Source organism: Fukomys damarensis, unplaced genomic scaffold, assembly GCF_012274545.1.
Source record: "Fukomys damarensis isolate Sample0158 unplaced genomic scaffold, DMR_v1.0_HiC HiC_scaffold_22, whole genome shotgun sequence".
Classification (NCBI taxonomy): domain Eukaryota; kingdom Metazoa; phylum Chordata; class Mammalia; order Rodentia; family Bathyergidae; genus Fukomys; species Fukomys damarensis.
Window position 1 is genome coordinate 9303873 of NW_022900934.1, and position 17221 is coordinate 9321093.

The 17221-nt window shown below is 40.6% G+C and overlaps 1 long non-coding RNA gene across 3 annotated transcripts in view; it reads right to left on the reverse strand.

Moving 5' to 3' along the window:
* The window catches only part of LOC104858097, a 30762-nt gene that overhangs the window by 3917 nt on the left and 9624 nt on the right, over positions 1-17221 (reverse strand). Inside the window, exons 3-4 of one of the 3 annotated variants that reach the window (XR_779045.1) lie at positions 11466-11559; positions 4504-4686 (exon numbers count right to left, since the gene is read on the reverse strand). This is a non-coding gene — a long non-coding RNA (uncharacterized LOC104858097). Of the gene's footprint in view, positions 1-4503; positions 4687-11465; positions 11916-17221 lie in introns of those variants that run through there. The other 2 variants (XR_779044.1, XR_002025159.1) reach the window with 2 other exon arrangements.

Below are 17221 nucleotides of genomic sequence, written 5' to 3' on the forward strand. Positions count from 1 at the left end.
TGTATCCCTGTACATAACCATACGGTCATGTTGTTTTGTATTCTAAGTAAATAAGTTTATTTAGGGCTCAACATGAATCATATTTGGAAAGTTCTAGCAAAATGCTAAGGAAAGGCAACTTGGAGAAGTTAAAAAGCCGGGCCTGATCATCAGTTGTGCAGTCTGTGGATGGGATACATGGGCCTCCCATTGGATAGGGATAGGCAAAGCCTGTTGCTTTCCTGGTGATATTGGGAGTGCCCATTTCTGGAGCACTCTGCATGCAGCAGGTGAAGTTGTTCACCTGTCCCACCTCCATCACCTCATGGCAGTCTTCTGAGACAGCAACAGTTATGATCTCCACTTTACAACTGAGGAAACCTAGAATGCACGCGGTAAAATGCCTGCCTGCAGCTGCTGGCTTCTAAGTGAAGATCTGAGGCCCTGCGGTCAGGCTGAAGGACTGACCCCTTAGCTCCTGCACTGCATTCTTCTGAGGCTCTCACTGATCAGAGGGGCCGGGCTGTTCAATTCACAGGGTCCAAAAGTGCTCAAGCCAGGGTTAAACAGATGAAGAACTTGAACAATGGCCTCTGCTCTGTCTAGAATTTAATCTTATCTCATTGGTTTGTCACTTTGCAATAGAACAGCATCTCTAACATGTTATCTGTGTCACAAAGGTGATGGGGTAGAAAAGGGAAGGGAAATATGTAAGTGTGTGTGTGAGTCGGGGGGTGCGGTGGTTTCTCCTTCATTAGTTCACCTTTTCAGTGATCTAAACCAACCCACAGAAGACAACTTCTTCAACAACTACTATTTGCTTTTCCATACACCAGACATCCCCATGTAAATGATCTCGCTTCTAGAAACATTTTTAAAAATCTTCCAAGATTGGCATTATCCTCACTGTTCAGAGAGCAAATCAAGCAAGCTCAGCTATCAAGAGATGGAACTGAGACTAGAACCGAACTAGATATGACCCCAGAGTCTAAATTCTTTCCATTTGACCACAACAAATATATTAAAACAGAGAATCCTGTCCTCCAACATCATTTCCATGTCTCCAAATTTTTTGCCATGTGTGACCAATTAGCACACTTGGCTGGAACATGGTGCTAATGAGGCCAAGGTCAGAGGTTCACTTCCCTTGTGGGCCAAAACTTGATGCTTCCCTTCCCACAGTCACAGGCCCTGGCCTGGACCACAGCTTGTTCCCTCCAAGGAGCGTCATACTGGTCATAAATGCAGTGGAGAAAGTCTTAATAAATCACACTAACTCCAGCCGTGCTGTTGGAACAACTCTGAACTCGTGCCACACTGACAGTGTGACTGTAAACATAAACAAAACCAACACTGTTAGTAGTTGAGTAAATTAACCAGTTTTGCTTACATTCTATAAATTTGTAAATGCAATCTTTATGGCTCAATGGAAATGTGACAATATTTTTAACACTCAAATATATTAAAAGAGATGGTAAAATTTTCAAGATATTGAATAACATGTGTAGTAGCACCTCAATTACTTAAATTCATCAAGAAATGAGTTATTCTGTATATGTAAATTAGCTCGCATAATGCAAGTGTCTCCCAACACCCAGATATTATATATTAGAAATGATAATGGAAATCTTTCAAAATAGAATTCACACTTTTCTGCATATGAGAAAAGGGGCACAATTTATCCTTGATTTTTATTATTTATAAGAAACACAATTTAAACAAAGTAATTTTTTAATTGGGAATAAAGTTATGAGCAAAGTTACATGAAGCTGAAAAGTTGACGTTAATAGCAACCAAGGTAGAATTTAAGGTTAAAGTTATAACAGAATAAACAGAAATATGGCAATGTTAAAAGATAAGTTTTCCAAAGGAAATACAATAATCATAAACCCATGTGCACCAAATAATGCAGTACCTTCACTAAGTTCCAGTGTTTTTCCTATGTATTAGTATTTCTTATTTATTAAATCGTTCTTAACACAAGGCTCTTATGGCTACAGCTTCCTTTGCAAAAAGTCATATACTGCAAGTTTGTATCTTCACATTTTCCTATTCTCTGTCCAAATATTACCATGTAGACAGGACTGGCCACTCTGACTACTCATCAGTAATCCTGAGATCTGGAGTTGTTTGATAACTGACCCCTAATATATAGGAAATCTTACTGTCACAGGAAAAATTAAAGATATCCAGAGCCCTGAATTCACCTATGAAATTTCATGAGGTTCCCAAGTAGAGTCTACCAAGCTTGGAATCTGCTCAGCAAATCCTCCTGCCACCTAAGACTACTCTTTTTCTGAATAACATAACATTTAAAGGTTCCAGGTATTAGACCAAAGCCCTATGGAAAAAGAAGCCTCAGATGTCTCTTGGCCCCTTTCTTAATAATCAGTCTTGATCCAGATCATTAAGTTTTTACCACCTTAAGAGTCACAGAAACAATGAATATAATAAAAAAAATACTATTTCTTCCTGTATTAGCTTCCAGTGACTACTATAAGAACATAGCACAGATTTGGGAACTTAAACTGACATAAATGTATTTATTCTCTCTTATTTATGGACACAGAAAGCCTGGCGTGAAGGTCTTGGCAGGGCCACCCTTCCTCTGAAAGGTCTAGGTGGTGATATGTTTCTTACCTTCTGGTAGCTGCTGCCAATTCTATTCAACCTCTGCCTTAATTTTCACATTGGCCCACCTGAGTAACGTAGGACGATTCTGTCCTCTGGAAACCTTTCATTAATCTCATCTGCAAAGACTCTTTTTCTAAATAAGATAACATGGACAAGTTCCAGGGATTAGGATCCAATATCTCTGGGACAACTATCCTCGTCTGTTCAGGCTGCCATGACAAAAATAACACACAGTACACAGCTTAAATATCCAAAGCTGTGTTTTCTGGGAGCTCAAAGTCCAAAATGAAGGCTGCATCAGACTCAGGCTCCGGTAGGTGGTTCCCACTGGCTTGCAGAGGCCTCCTTCTCATCCTCATGCAGCAGAGGAAGAGAGCTCAAGTATCTCCCTGGTGTTATAAGGATACCAGTCTATCAGAGGTGGCCCCATGTCACTTTTATCACTGCCTTGAGCCCTATGTCCAAATGCAGTCATGTTGGAAGTCAGAGCCTCAATATATTAACTTAATGGAGGAACACAGTTCAAGTCCCACTACACTTCCAACCCCAGAAGCATATGTTGTACCACATTTTGTTTCAGCCCTGCCATCATCTTGTGGGTTTTCTCATGGCAGAAAGCTCTCTACTAAATGGAAAGCATTCTCAAATCCATCTATGTACAATGAGCCCGTGGCATTCTGGGCAAGAAAAACAATAAAAATGTAATCAGAAAATATAGTTAATGCTTAAATTGTAAAACATTTATTAGAGCAAAAGCTACATTGCTGTTAATCTCCTTGGAATATTCCCCTTCACTTCAAACACACTTACCCCATCATCCTTGCAACTTTCTGAAGCAGTTCTGGAAGTCCTTTTCATGAATGTCTTTAACTGTGTGTCCTGGCTGCTTAGACGTCCTGAATTGATTTATAACATTTATCTCTCAAGGTCATATTTACTCTGTGGAAGAGCCAGGAGTTGCACGATGCCAGGTCTGGTGGTGACATTTAAGACCGGCCACAAGGAAAATTCATCCCCATTCTGGGCTTTTACAAGATCCCTTTAGATATGGACTTCTCTACTTTAGCACTATTCACACTTGGGGCTGGATAATTCTTCCAGTGGGGAGCTCTTCTGTGTGCTATGGGATATTTAGCAGCATCTGTGGCCTCTGCCCACTAGATTTCAATAGCAGCCCAGTGGTGATAGTCAAATTGTCTCCAGACATTGCCAAATGTCCTCTGAGGGCAACGTCACCCTGTTGGAAACTACTGCACTGGAAACAGTTCAGAGAGAGAATAATGAGTTCACTTACTCAGGGGATGATTATTGAATACCTACTATGTTTAAGGCCCAATGAAGGTCACTATTTGCAGGGTCATTATTGCACAGTACAATTGGGAAGGCAGACAGTAAGGATTGAACTTCAGTACAACACAGTAAGTACCATATCATAAGGAAGCTATCAAAGACACTGGGACCCAAGATGAACCTTTCTTGCCTCACCAGTCTATCTGGGGGATTGAAAGGATGAGACTTGTGATGGGGTGACTCTGCCTCTATTCTACCAAAGCAGTTGTTTGTGTATGAGCTGAATATATAAAAGGAATTGCAGGAAATACGTTATTCAGCTATGATAGTCATCATTTACAAATCTTGGCCAAGAAGGACTAAGAAAAATGTGTCAGTTGGGCTGAAATGAAGCATCCATTCTCCATCTCCTTTGTGTGTGAGTGTGTGTGTGTGTGTGTGTGTGTGTGTGTGTATGTGTTTTCTTTTTGGAATTGAACCCAGGCCCCTCACACTGAGCTGTGTCTCAGCTTTTTTTATTTTTATTTTTTATTTTGAGATCTCCCCAAGCTGCTTAGCTGCCCAGGCTGGGCCCCAACTTGTGACCTTCCTGCCTCAGCCTCTGAGAGTGCTGGGATTACAGGTCTGTGCCAAAAGGGCCCACTCTGACCTCCTTTTCTTTGTTCCCCAGCAGTCAGTTCCCTGAGTCACACTCAGGTGTTCCGTCCCCAGATGTGTAGACTGACTCCTTCCTGTGAGAGGCTGACACTTTTTGTTCCTGGTAAACACAAAGGTTTACCCCTGCTGAATGGAGGGCAAAAGAGAGGTTAAATTAGTGAGAACTTAGCTCACGAACAGCACTGCTAATAATTTTTTTTTTAAGCCTCACCTAATTTGACACAAACCATTCCTCTAGAAGTCTGGAGATAACCCCGGTATTATTCTTACCCTATTGTGTTTTCTCCCCATCATCAATTATTAAATCTATTGACAGAGAAATAAAACAACTCGAGGGTACACTAAAAAACAGGGCCTATTTCACTTGAAGCGTCATCTCAACTATCAAATGTATTTGTTCACAGAAAGCCTTGGAACAGACAATATGTCCCTTTGCTGAGCTGTTTGCGTTTCCGTAAAATTAGTAATTGGAGAGGGAATGCTGCTAATTCCCATTTCTCCATTTGAAAGTTACTGCAGGGTCCTTTATCAAATTGAACACAATGTAGCTGTGTGCAGCAGAAATGAGTTAACCCATTAGCTGTCCTGTGATTGCATTTAATCACAGGAGCCCCTTAAAAGCATTCTCCTTTAATCGTCTTCTTTATCATCACTCCTGATTCTGCTGATCTCACCTTAATTTGGCCATTCAGAAATTGTTCTAGAGCATGCTCTGTGGCTCACATGGATTAACTAATCAATTAGCGCAATAATTTCCACTTGTATACTGCTTGATCATTACAAGCTCATTTTGATACGGGCAAGGAAGGGCTTAGTGTTGTGGCTCAGCCATGACGATTCCTCGAAATTTATTAGAAAAAAAGTAGTAGACGCTAATGCACTGAACCAGTGATGCCAGACCCTTATTGCTGGGGGTGAGGTTAAGTTTATTTAAATGTGTAAAAATCAAGAAAATAATAATGCAAGCGTCTCATGCATAGAGCAAAAAAAAATCACTGAAGGGACTGTGGAATGAGTTATCCTAGCTAAGGGCAAGGGCAAGGGCTGAGACAGACCTGGACAGGGCTCTGCCCCACCCCTACTAGGGCACTCGTGATTTGTGACAAGTTTCTGATCTCTGGACAGCCAGCTGTAAGGTCTGAATGGGGTTAATCAGCTCGTATTGTTGTAGTGAGCATCAAGCCAGACGACCCATGTATAATCCAGTGTTATGCCTGATATATAAGCCTGTAGGAAATTTAAACATAAGGAAAAAAGGTTTCTTTGCCATGTACTATCACTATATGCTCACGCGCACGCGCGCACATACACACACACACACACACACACACACACACACACACACACACACTGCCCTTCTAACTCAACAAAGAAGCCAGTTCTAGACAACAAATATAGAGGCTTTTTCACCCCAGAATTGGCCATCGACAAAATAGGAAAAACTGGGGGGCGGGGTGTCAATTCAGTCAAAAGAAGCCCACAGACTTAGTTGCTTAGCTGATTGTTTAAGTGATTAGTTACATAGTCTTGTTTCTCTGGGTCATCTTGCACAGGATCTGAAATCCTCAACTCTCTTGACATTTGGGGCTTGTAATTCTCTTTCATGGGAGAAGTCCTGTGCATTGCAGGAAGTTTCAAGGCATCATGGGTCACTAGCAAGTGCATGCCCATAGCATAACGATCCCTTAGTTATGGTCACCAAAAATGTCCCCAGACATGTCCAAGTGTCCCCTACATTCAATGCTTATGATACCACTAACTTGACTCTCGCGGGTGTCTCTGTACATTTCTCTGCAGTCCATAGCCTAACTGACTTTGGAGACCTCGCCCAAATGTAATGACTGACCTGAGTATGGCCTGTTGAACTTAGCTAAAAATCCTTTTACACAGAATTGCCTGTTATTCTTATTCAAAGAATTTTATAAATTTCAGATTTAAAGAATATCTATCCAGTTCGCTGAAAATGCCTGGAGTGCACATGCATACGTGTGACCATGGCTGATTGGCCGAGAAGGTGCTGGTGGGAAAAGGAGGAAGGGTGGGACTCTAGGGTTCAAAAGAAGTGACGGCCACAAGGTCGGAAGTGGCTTGGCTTCAGTCTTCGCACAAAGCGACTAAATTGTGGTCTTGACACTGGTGGTCACAATCATGTTGAGGACACAAAGCTGCTTGGAGCAGCAGGAGTGACCTCTAGGATGGCAGCCAAATCCTTAGTTTTGAAAGTTATTAATCTTTACATGAAATTCCTAGTCAGTGGCAGGGGGAGTATTAGTATTATTTAATTTCATTCAAATTATACTACAAAAAAACAATTAAGGTGAATAATTATGAAACGAAGGTCAACTCAATTTTCTATAATAATGTTTTTTGTTACCAGGCTCATTATTACTAATTCCTTTCATAATCTTTGCCATCTAACCTCATTTGTTTCATTTATAAGTGGCAAGAAATGCACATCATAAAGCAGCAATGAAATCAAGACAGCAGCATGTCACTTTGGTAATCTCAGGAGAAAGTAATTATTGTCTCTGGTTAACCTTTTAGGGAGAAGCTCATCTGCATATTCTCAATGTAGGTGTTACATTTGTCAAAGTGAAATTTTCCTTTTCTGATGGTTTAGCTGTGTGGCCTAGCTGGAGAGGGTAGAGACCAGCATAAAGTTGAGGTTTTATCCTATGGTCCTGAATACTTATAAGCCAAATGAAAAAGCACTCAAGCAGATTTTAAATGGGCTTTTAGTGGAAACCAACACACACACACACACACACACACACACACACTCATTTTAAACATTCAAAATCATCTTTCTTATCCAGCTTTAAAAAGAAAAGATTGTTCATGTCAATTGCCAACACACTCATATTTGAAAGCCTCAGGATTTAATTTGCTGCAATTTTAGCACTTTGACCTTATACTGTTTAGGTTTATGAAGAATTCCAAAAATATTACTACTAAGACATGCCCTGCCTTCAAACCCTTACGTCTTAGGCATAGAAATTCTGCTTCTAGAAACTCACTGTAATGCAGAGCGGGTAAACTTTCTGGTGATTAGCACCCCTACCCTACGGGTGTTTAGGTACCATCAATAACACCCTTTTGCTGCTCACTAAAGAAACATTCAAAAGCACATGAATGTAGCCCTGTGCTCCTAGGCCCTACACCATGGTACTTTAGTAAATATACAAACAAAAGCAGGATTGTAGTAAGTATTTTCAAAACCATGGGCAGGGTGGAGGAATAGGGCAAACTAAAAAGATCCTAGCGACAGTAACAGAGCCCGGGCCATGGCACTGCCTGCACCTTGAGGGTCAGGTTCCTTACATACACAGAGATCGCTGCATTTAACACCTGCTCCCCTCTTCACAGGGCTTTCTCTCAGGATGAACCTGATGCTTAGCCCATGGGGGCAGAGGCCAGGTGTGCCACGTAATCAGTGTCTGCAGGAGGGACCCTCAGATCTGCAAAGGACAAGAGTTGCTGGGCAACCGTCTGGCTCCCCAGGCAGGATTAAGTCTCAGGTTCGTGTAGTGATGAATTTCTCATTAGTAGTACTTTGACCTGACAGTGTTAAATATTACCTCTTTACTATCTTCTGATCCCTACTCCTTTGACTCTGGGATGGCTACCAAATGGGTTACCCAAATCTGCCTTTGGGGAACCTATGCTACGGTCGGGAAAAAATAATTTTAATCTGTTTTATGAAAGGAGGGGAGAGTCTCCCCTGCGAGCACCTAAGGGGAAAGTATTTCATGGAAGCAAAGACAACAGCATGGCACACAGCCCTGAGGACAGCAGCTGTTGTTGCCAGGAGAGTCTGGATGGAGCCATTGTGACAGACGCCCAGATTCCCACTGAGCAGTGCATCATGAGACTGAGACCAAGGCAAGGACCAGCTCAAGATTAACTGGCCAGCCTCTGTCAGGAGTGAGAGTCACGTCCTAACTGTACCTCCATTTCACAAATGAGGAACTCAAGGTTAGGGAGGCTATGGTACAAAGTGGCTAGGACATACGGAATGAGACTCTAAAAACAGGACCATTTGATTACCAACTCCAAATTTTCAATCACTCTTCTACCAAACCTAATACTTGGCTTAAACCTATTTTTCCCTCCAGATTTACACTAGGCTGGCTATTCTTTTCCTTTTTGCATCTTACTGACAAAGGTCTCTGCTTAGTCTGCAGCCAATAGGACAGATAATAAACTCTATTTCCCACAGTACTGGAAGACTAGAGCACCTACACTCCTGGCCAATTTCTGGTACACCAGTTTGTGAACATCAAGATATATGTCCTCCATAAATTTCCAGAGACATATTAACGTTCACCTCCATAATGCCTTAATTGTACAGAAACCATTAGACAAGAGTGTTAAGGTGACAAAGAAACCCATGCAAATGGTAAAGAAAGAGAGAGAGATGCCTAAATTAAAAGGGGTGAAGGGTCCAGAGCAGCCTTTCATGGAGAAAAAGATTCATGGCGATGTTCTGTCTTCCCAAGAATGGACTGCCTCATAAATTATCTCAACATGATGCCAGCAAGTCAAGGGGAACTTTTTTAAAGTAGGATTTTGCGAAAGGTTAAATTAAAATGAAGGTTGAACAATTATTTTTGTCCTCCTGCCTAGAGGGGCTTCTGCTAATGTTTGTGTACAGAAGTGTTAATGGCAGGATACTTCAAAGCCTTTCCAGGGACAATCATGCCATTGGTGAGAAAGGATTTGATTTTGTAAAAAAGCGTACATTGTAAATGATATTGAAAAATAAAAAGACAAGATTGCATGAGCTAAGTGCCTTATTTTTGTTACTGCTGGTGGGGTTCCACAGATCCTCATTGTGCCCGTAATTGGGGTTTTTAAAGTAGAAATGGAGAAGTGTGTGTTTTCCTTTGTCTGTGAAGGTAGCATTTCTGACCCATCAGTGGAGGGCCACACACTGGAAATTTTGCTTCTGAGAAAGAAAAGACATTAACTCTTGGCCAGCATTTGATCAACGTGTTCAGTTTGCCCTCCTGTTTTCCTTGATCCAGTCCCCTTAGATACTACACTTAACATCACAGGAAGGAGGAAGTTGAGCAAAGTCAGAAAAACTAACAAACTCTACTCCAGCAGGCACCGAGCACCATATGAGCAGAGAGCAGAGCATCTACAATTCAAAATCCAAAATCTGAAATGCTCCAAAATCCAAACCATTTTACGCACCAGAAGAACACCATGAATGGAAAATCTCATGCCATGAAACCTCATTTTAAGCACAAAATTATGGAAAATATTGCCTAAAATTAATTTCAAGCTTTATGTATACATGAAACATAAGGGATATTTGTATTTGAATCCACCTCCCATCCCCAAGATACCTCATTATGTATATGCAATTATTTCAAAGTCCAAAATCCAAACAGTCTGGTTCTAATCCTGTCAGATGAGAGATATTCAACCTGCATGTCCCACTGACTTCTAGCCTTCAATACCTGGCCATCGACCGAGGCACATTTGCTGCGAGCAATATGAAACTGCAATGTAATTTGAAATAAGAAAAGTGATTTTTCTCATACAACCAGAAACTAGACATGGGGGTCACTGCTGTTATTATTAATTTTCTCAATGAAATAATCCATGAAATCATGTTTTTTCAGCATTTCTCTCCTCTGGGCTCAGTCTGAGTTAGGTCTCCCTTTGAGATCTCCGAACTGCATTTTTTTGTGAACGGGAAAGCTCTCCTGGGAGCTTCCTAGGGATTTCACTTTACATTTCATTGCCTAAAATGCTGCTTGTGTTTGCTCCTTGATCCATAGCAGAAGGAATGGGGAATGACTCAGACGAGGCAGACCTGCCCATAGGTTTGGAGACACAGCAGCCTTTCTCAGTTACTAAGGCCCTGACACCGGGGAATAGCGGACCCAAAGTCCATGGCTGCACTGGGAAGAAGAAATGGAAAACTGAGAAGACGTGGGTAATAGCAGTCTCTGCTAAAATGAAACTTTTCAAAACTGTGTATGGAGAACACGTTGAGTAAACAGTCTCTTTTGTGTCATTTATTATGTTCTTTCTCAAGGGGGTTGATTTTTTTAAATTTTTATTTGCTTCTAGTGACTACCTGCTGCCTCTACCTTGCTAGCATTCATCCTTTCTTTTTCTTTTTTTTTTTTTTTTTTTTTTCTTGTTCATTAAAAAGCCCACAGACTCGGTCAGTCCATGTGTTTCACGGGTGCTGACCTCCTCCCTGCTAGAGAGAGGCAGGCGTCCCAGACCAGACCATCAGTGTTCCCCAGCCCTCCTGCAGAAAGGCTGAGCCAATGAGACTTGAGAGTTAATTCAAAGGATCTGTGGCACAGTTTAATACATCTTCCTGCCAGAATCACTAGGTGTTAAGACTTGCAGCCATGTAATCCTGGACAGTATTTGTGTTGGGCACAAAAACTGTGGAAAGAATGAATTTCAAAGGCGCTATTTAGACTCTTGCCCAGGCATGCCTGGATGAGCTAAACGTGCTCTTAACTGTGAACTTTTTGGCCCCATAACCTGGTGAAAGAAGGCCGTATTCTTTCTTTTCCCTTAGGTTAGTTTGAAAGAATTTTTGTCACTTGCGAGTAAAGATTCCCATCTATTTTCTATCTATTATATCTATTATGCTGTGAGTGTTCTAAGAACTGGGCCTCTGACATATTCATCTTGTCATTTCCATCGTCCCCAGCACCTGGCAAAATGTTTCCCAGCCTTTCTGTTATAGGAGAACCCCTTTCGTGTAATAGTGGTGTTGCTGTAAATTTCTGTTGAGTGAGAAAATAGATCACAAGTGCTGCCCTGAAACTAAGGATACTTTGTGTTAAGTGAATTTGTATTTTATGACTCACAAGTGCCTCTGTCTTCATTTTAAATCAGTCATATATAATGTGCAAACGTATTACCTGTTTATCTAAGACAGATTTTGGTCTTCACGTGGATTTGTGGTGTCTGAATTTAATAACCGCCAGGAGAATCCGGGGACCACAGCCTGAGATGCTGGAACAAAAAGGTGGGAAATGGAGATACAAGGGATGCATAACGACTGACCTCTTGAAATATCCCTTTCAAATGACGGACTTGTGTAAGAAATATCATTCCAGGAGGATATTAAGTCTCCGTGTCTAGAGATGGCTGTTACAGGAACTTCTAAAGCTGGACCCTGGACAGAGTACGCACTCGCAACTTCATTTTCATTCCCACCAGCGGCATGGGACATCCATTTCCGTCCTTTGCCCTCTCTGTAGATGCAGATCTGTGACTCATTAGCGGTTCCCATAGATCCTTGCATTTGTGGCTCCCGGTATGTACGAAATGTGGGGTTGCCTGCATATCATCCATTTTCCTCATCTTTTCTAACATGAAAGAGTAATGTGAGAGGCCAGAAAGATTAGTGCCAGACTCTACTGAAGCCAGACATGATCATTTGACCCGTTCTGTCCAATCAAATGCATTTTAAAATCTGCTGGTTGAGGAATTCTTGGAAGCCCTACAAAATTGTTCTCTACAAAAGGGGAACCAGTAGGCATGGTGGAGCCACGCCTATCATCCCAGCACTTGGGGGGCTGAGGCAGGAAACTTGCTGCAAGTGCAAGGCCAGCCTGTGCTACCTAGTGAGTTCAAGGCCAGCCCAAACTACACAGCAAAACCCTGTATCAAAAGGCCAAAAGGGAAAAGAACCATTAGACATACAATTTTTACCAACTGTCCCTTCTGTCTTTGCTTCCCTGGATTATGAACATGGTGTCTAGAACTGGAGCCGCCATTTTGCTAAAAGCCTGTGGAGAGAAGCGACACGTGGCTAGGACACTAGAAACGATCAGATCCTCGATGAAATAAGAAAGCCTGGTATGATGGAATAAAAGCCAGCGGCAAATCACACCTCCGGGACCTGGAATTGAAAACAACTACTTAGCAAAGAGAAAGGAAAGAGGAGCTCTGTAAATCAAGAAACAGCCAAGAAGAAATCTAAAAATCATGGAGAAACAGAAGACAACAGAGACAAAAACAAAGCGGTCTGGAACGCTAATCCCAGCTCTTGGATCTTACTTGATTCCACAAGCACAAGGTAAGCCCAGAGGGGGCAGGCAGCCCCGGTGATAGACAGACAGGCAGTGCTAGCCCGAAGAAAAGCCCTCAGTTAGTGTAAGCTGTAATACAGACTGAGGCGTTACCCTTGAGAGCGACTCCCTCCGCATAGCAGACTGGCTTTGGAGAAGAAATCCACTGCTGCAGCTGCCATGTTAATTAGGAGGCAGTTTGAGAAAGGTCTTATTATTTAAGACTGATCTACTCCAGAAATCAGAACTCACAGGGCACCCACCCTTCAGAGTCTTTGGGGTCCCCCTCACCACAGGGACTGCAGGACATGACCTCAGCAAACAGTCATGGAGAAGTGGAGGGCCAGTCACAGATCCCTTGAGAAGTTTAATCAACTCAGGAGGCAGAGAATAGGATGGTTCCTCCCATGGTGGTGAAAAGCCAGAATGGTGGCATGTGGTTTTCTGAGGGGGCTGGGTCTGAATGCTGGGACCGAGTCCAGTGGACTGTTTGGACCCCTCCTCACCCACTTCTAGCATAGAACTTCGTGGTCTGTTTGCTTTCCCCACCCACTGGTGTGATGAGGGATGCACCTCTGTTGCACATTTGCCATGTCTACGGGTGTGCCGATGTTTTTCCCAATCTTTATTAAATTTATTGGTACATTTTAGGTATACAATACAGTTACATTCATCATTGGGATCTTTCACCTTTACATGACAGATCTTGGTCCTTATTTTTCCCCATTCCCCAGCCCTTCCTTCACCCCTGCCCTTTTCCTGTTTACAAAGACATTGTTTCCATGTTTTTCCTTTTCACATATTTTTCTTTTCCCTTCTTATCTTCCCCTACCCCTCCCACTTCCTCTACTCTATTAGACTTTTCTTCCTAGTATACAATATCAATTATACATTTTGATCCTTATTTACACTTTTACTTTTTCACACCAGAGAAGCTATTTGGTATTTACACATTACTATTAATGTGTAATTAATTATTATTAATTTCACTTGAGTATTGCCTCAATGTGCATCCACTTAGCTATAAATCTCTCTAGTTTCTCACTCTTTGTGGCTGAGTAGTATTCCATTTTATTTTTAAAAAACACACACCTTCTTTATCGAGTTGATGGGCAATTGGGCTGTTTTGGGTGTGCAGATTGAGTGGTACCCGGAGCAAGCAGTATACCTCATCAGCCCATGGGCCACAAAGCTTTTTAGGGATAGCAGAGGCTTAGTGGTGCACAGAATGCTGCAAACACACACTGAAAGCCTCTGGTACGAATACAGCCTTAAAGCAGAAAGCCAAGGCAGGACTCAGTATTCACACAGCGAAGAAGGGGTGTGGAGACACAGCAGGCCTCACCTGTTACTCACTCTCCTGCCCCCATTTACGGCAGATTCCAAAGGGACAGTTCCTGAAAAGCAGCTACCTACACAAGCACCTCTACATGGAGGACATTTTTGCTTCTTTCTTTGTTTTCTGCTGTTGTTATTTTTCTCATTTGTTCTTTTTTCTTCCTTTTTTGTTTCTTTGTTCTTTCTGTTACTTTTACCCAGTATATTAAATTTTGAAAAACTATTTCATTGGATCTTATCTCATCTTGCTCTCCTTTTTCGTCTTCTCTTTCTTTTTGAGGCTTTATTGCTTCCAATTTTCCCTTTCCCTGCCACCTCCATTTTTTATTGTGTTAACCATTATTGATATTAATCTTTTCAGGTTACTCCATGTTAGTATTGCTAATTTTATTTTATATTTTCAATCGTGGTATTATTGCTGCTCTTAGTGGGTCTTTCCTTATGTCAATAATCAGTTTGTTTTGAGTTTATATTATTGTTGCTGATTTCTTTTCTATTTTTATTGGTGGCATAGTTGCTGCTTTTAACTGATTTTTACTCTAACTAAATACTCGATGTTGTTGACATTACTGTAGTTTGTTTTCTTCTTTCTGAATGGTGCTGGGGATCGAGGTCTCAGCAGAAGCCTGGACACTAAGGAGATCTTGAAATAAAAGTGAAGAAATATCTATCGCAAAAGATGAAAAATATCTCAACATATAAACACAAGAAGTGTGAAAAAAACAAGGCAATGTTAAAATTCCCATCATTTGTCAGTAAAGGAATGCAGATATTGAAGTAAATAAAGTTCCAGACAAACAATTTAAAAGCCTGATGTATAAAATGATTAGTGATTGCAGAAAGGATATGAATCAGCAGCTGAATGAATGTATTAAGGAAGACAAAGCAGGATATGAAGGAGGAGCCCAACAAAAGGAGACTCCGAAGAAGAACAAAACAGAAATCCTGGAAATAAAAACAGATTGAGACAAGTAAAAACTCAGTGGAAATTCTCACCAATAGACATGACCACACAGAAGACAGAATCTGAGGACTTGAAAACAAAGTTGAGGAATTCACATATACAGATGCTAAGAAAAAAGAGAAATTATCAATAAAATATCCAAGAACTCTGGAACACAGTCAATAGCCAAACTTGAGAAATATTGGTGTAGAAGAGGGCACTGAGCTAGAAAGAGTAGCAGCATAGAAACTATAATAAAATAATAAGAAATTTCCCAAATCTTGGGAAAGATGTAGATATCCATGTACAGGAAGCATTTAGAAACTCAAACAGAGATGGCCAGAAAGGAACCTCCACATATCATACTATAGTTAAAATGGCAAGAGTACAGAACACAGAGAGACCAAGGAAAGATGTAAGAGAGGAATGCCAAGTCACTTACACAGGAAAACCCATCAGAATAACTCCAGATTTTTCTGCAGAAACTTGCAAAGACAGGAGGGCATGGAATGATGTATTTCAAACTCTGAAAGAAAATAACTAATCAATCTAGATTACTTTATCCAGCAAAGCTATCTTTTAAAATTGAAAGAGAAATAGACCTTACAAGTTTAAGCATAAAAAAAAATTCCTGTCCATTAAGTCAGCATTGCAGAAGATACCTAAAGAAATTCTACACACAGAACAGGAAAAGTAGATACAATATTAAGAAATAGCCAAGCATGGTAGCAAATGCCTGTCATCCCAGCACTCAAGTTCAAGGCTAGACTGGGCTACATGGTGAGTTCAAGGCTAGCTTGAACTAAATACTAGTAAGACTTTGTCTCAAAAATGAAAGAGAGAGGGAGAGAGAGAGAGAGAGGGATGGATTAGGAAAGAATTAAATAGACCTTAATGTAATAACTCTGAATGTAAATAACAATTCTTTAACTAAAAGACACATACTGGCAGATTAGATTAAAAAACAAGACCCAACTCTTTGTTGCTTGCAAGAGGCATGCCTTACTAATAAAGACAGACTCAAAATCTCAAAGGACAGAAAACAATATTCCATGCAAACAGAACCCAACAGCAAGCAGCAGTATATATACTCATATCTGACAAAGGATGATTAGTCAGATAAGACAAACAAAGTCACTACATAATGGTAAAAGGAAGAATTCCCCAAGAAGATACAGCACAGGTAAATATAAGTGTACTAAGCACCAGTACCCTGAGTACATAAAATGAATACTCCTCAACATAATGGGACACATTGGTCTCTACACAGTAAGAGTGGACAACGTCAGCACTGTACTCTCACCAGTCCATGGGCCATCCAAACAAAAATCAACAAAGAAATGTGAGAGAGCCCTGAGTACATAAAATGAATACTCCTCAACATAATGGGACACATTGGTCTCTACACAGTAAGAGTGGACAACATCAGCACTGTACTCTCACCAGTCCATGGGCCATCCAAACAAAAATCAACAAAGAAATGTGAGAGTTAGACTGGAGCACAGATCAAATCCACTTCACAGATATCTACAGAACAGTCCATCCAATAGCCAAAGAGTACACATTCTTCTCAGCCGCCATTTGAGGCAAAGAAAGCTCGTGGAATGTTCTTCAAAACATATTTTAAGCCATGAAGATCATATTTTAAGCCATGAAGCAAGCCTTAACAAATACAAAACACTGAAATGATTTGTTGCACTTTTCAGAACTTAATAGAATGAAACTAAATATTAAAGATAAGACAAAAATACAGAAACTCTACATATATAGAGATTGAGCAATTCACTTGGGGAAAAATTGAAAAATTCCTAGAATCAAATGGAAATACTACAAACCATAATCTCAGGATACACATAGAAACTTTAAAGAGGAAAGTTTATAGTTATGAGTCTCGATATCAAATACCCAGAAAAGTCTCAAATAAATATCCTAATTATGCATCTCAAGATCTTAGGAAACCAGAACAAATCAAAACAAACACAATAGAAGAAAAAAATATAAATAAGCTGAAATTCATGAGATAAAAACTAATACAGTGATACACAAGACCAATAAAACAGAGAGCTAATTCTTTGAAAAATTAAACAAGATGGATAAACCCCTGGCTAAATTACCCAAAGAGAAAGAATATCCAAATCAAAATACAATTAGAAATAAAAAAAGAAGATGTTACAATAGACACTACTGAGATCCAAATGGTTATTAGGAACCATTCTGAAAATCCCTATATTTTAATAAGTTACAGAATCTAAAGGAAATGGATAAAATTTCTATACAAATACAACCTACTAAAATAACTGAAAGGATATAAAAACCTAAA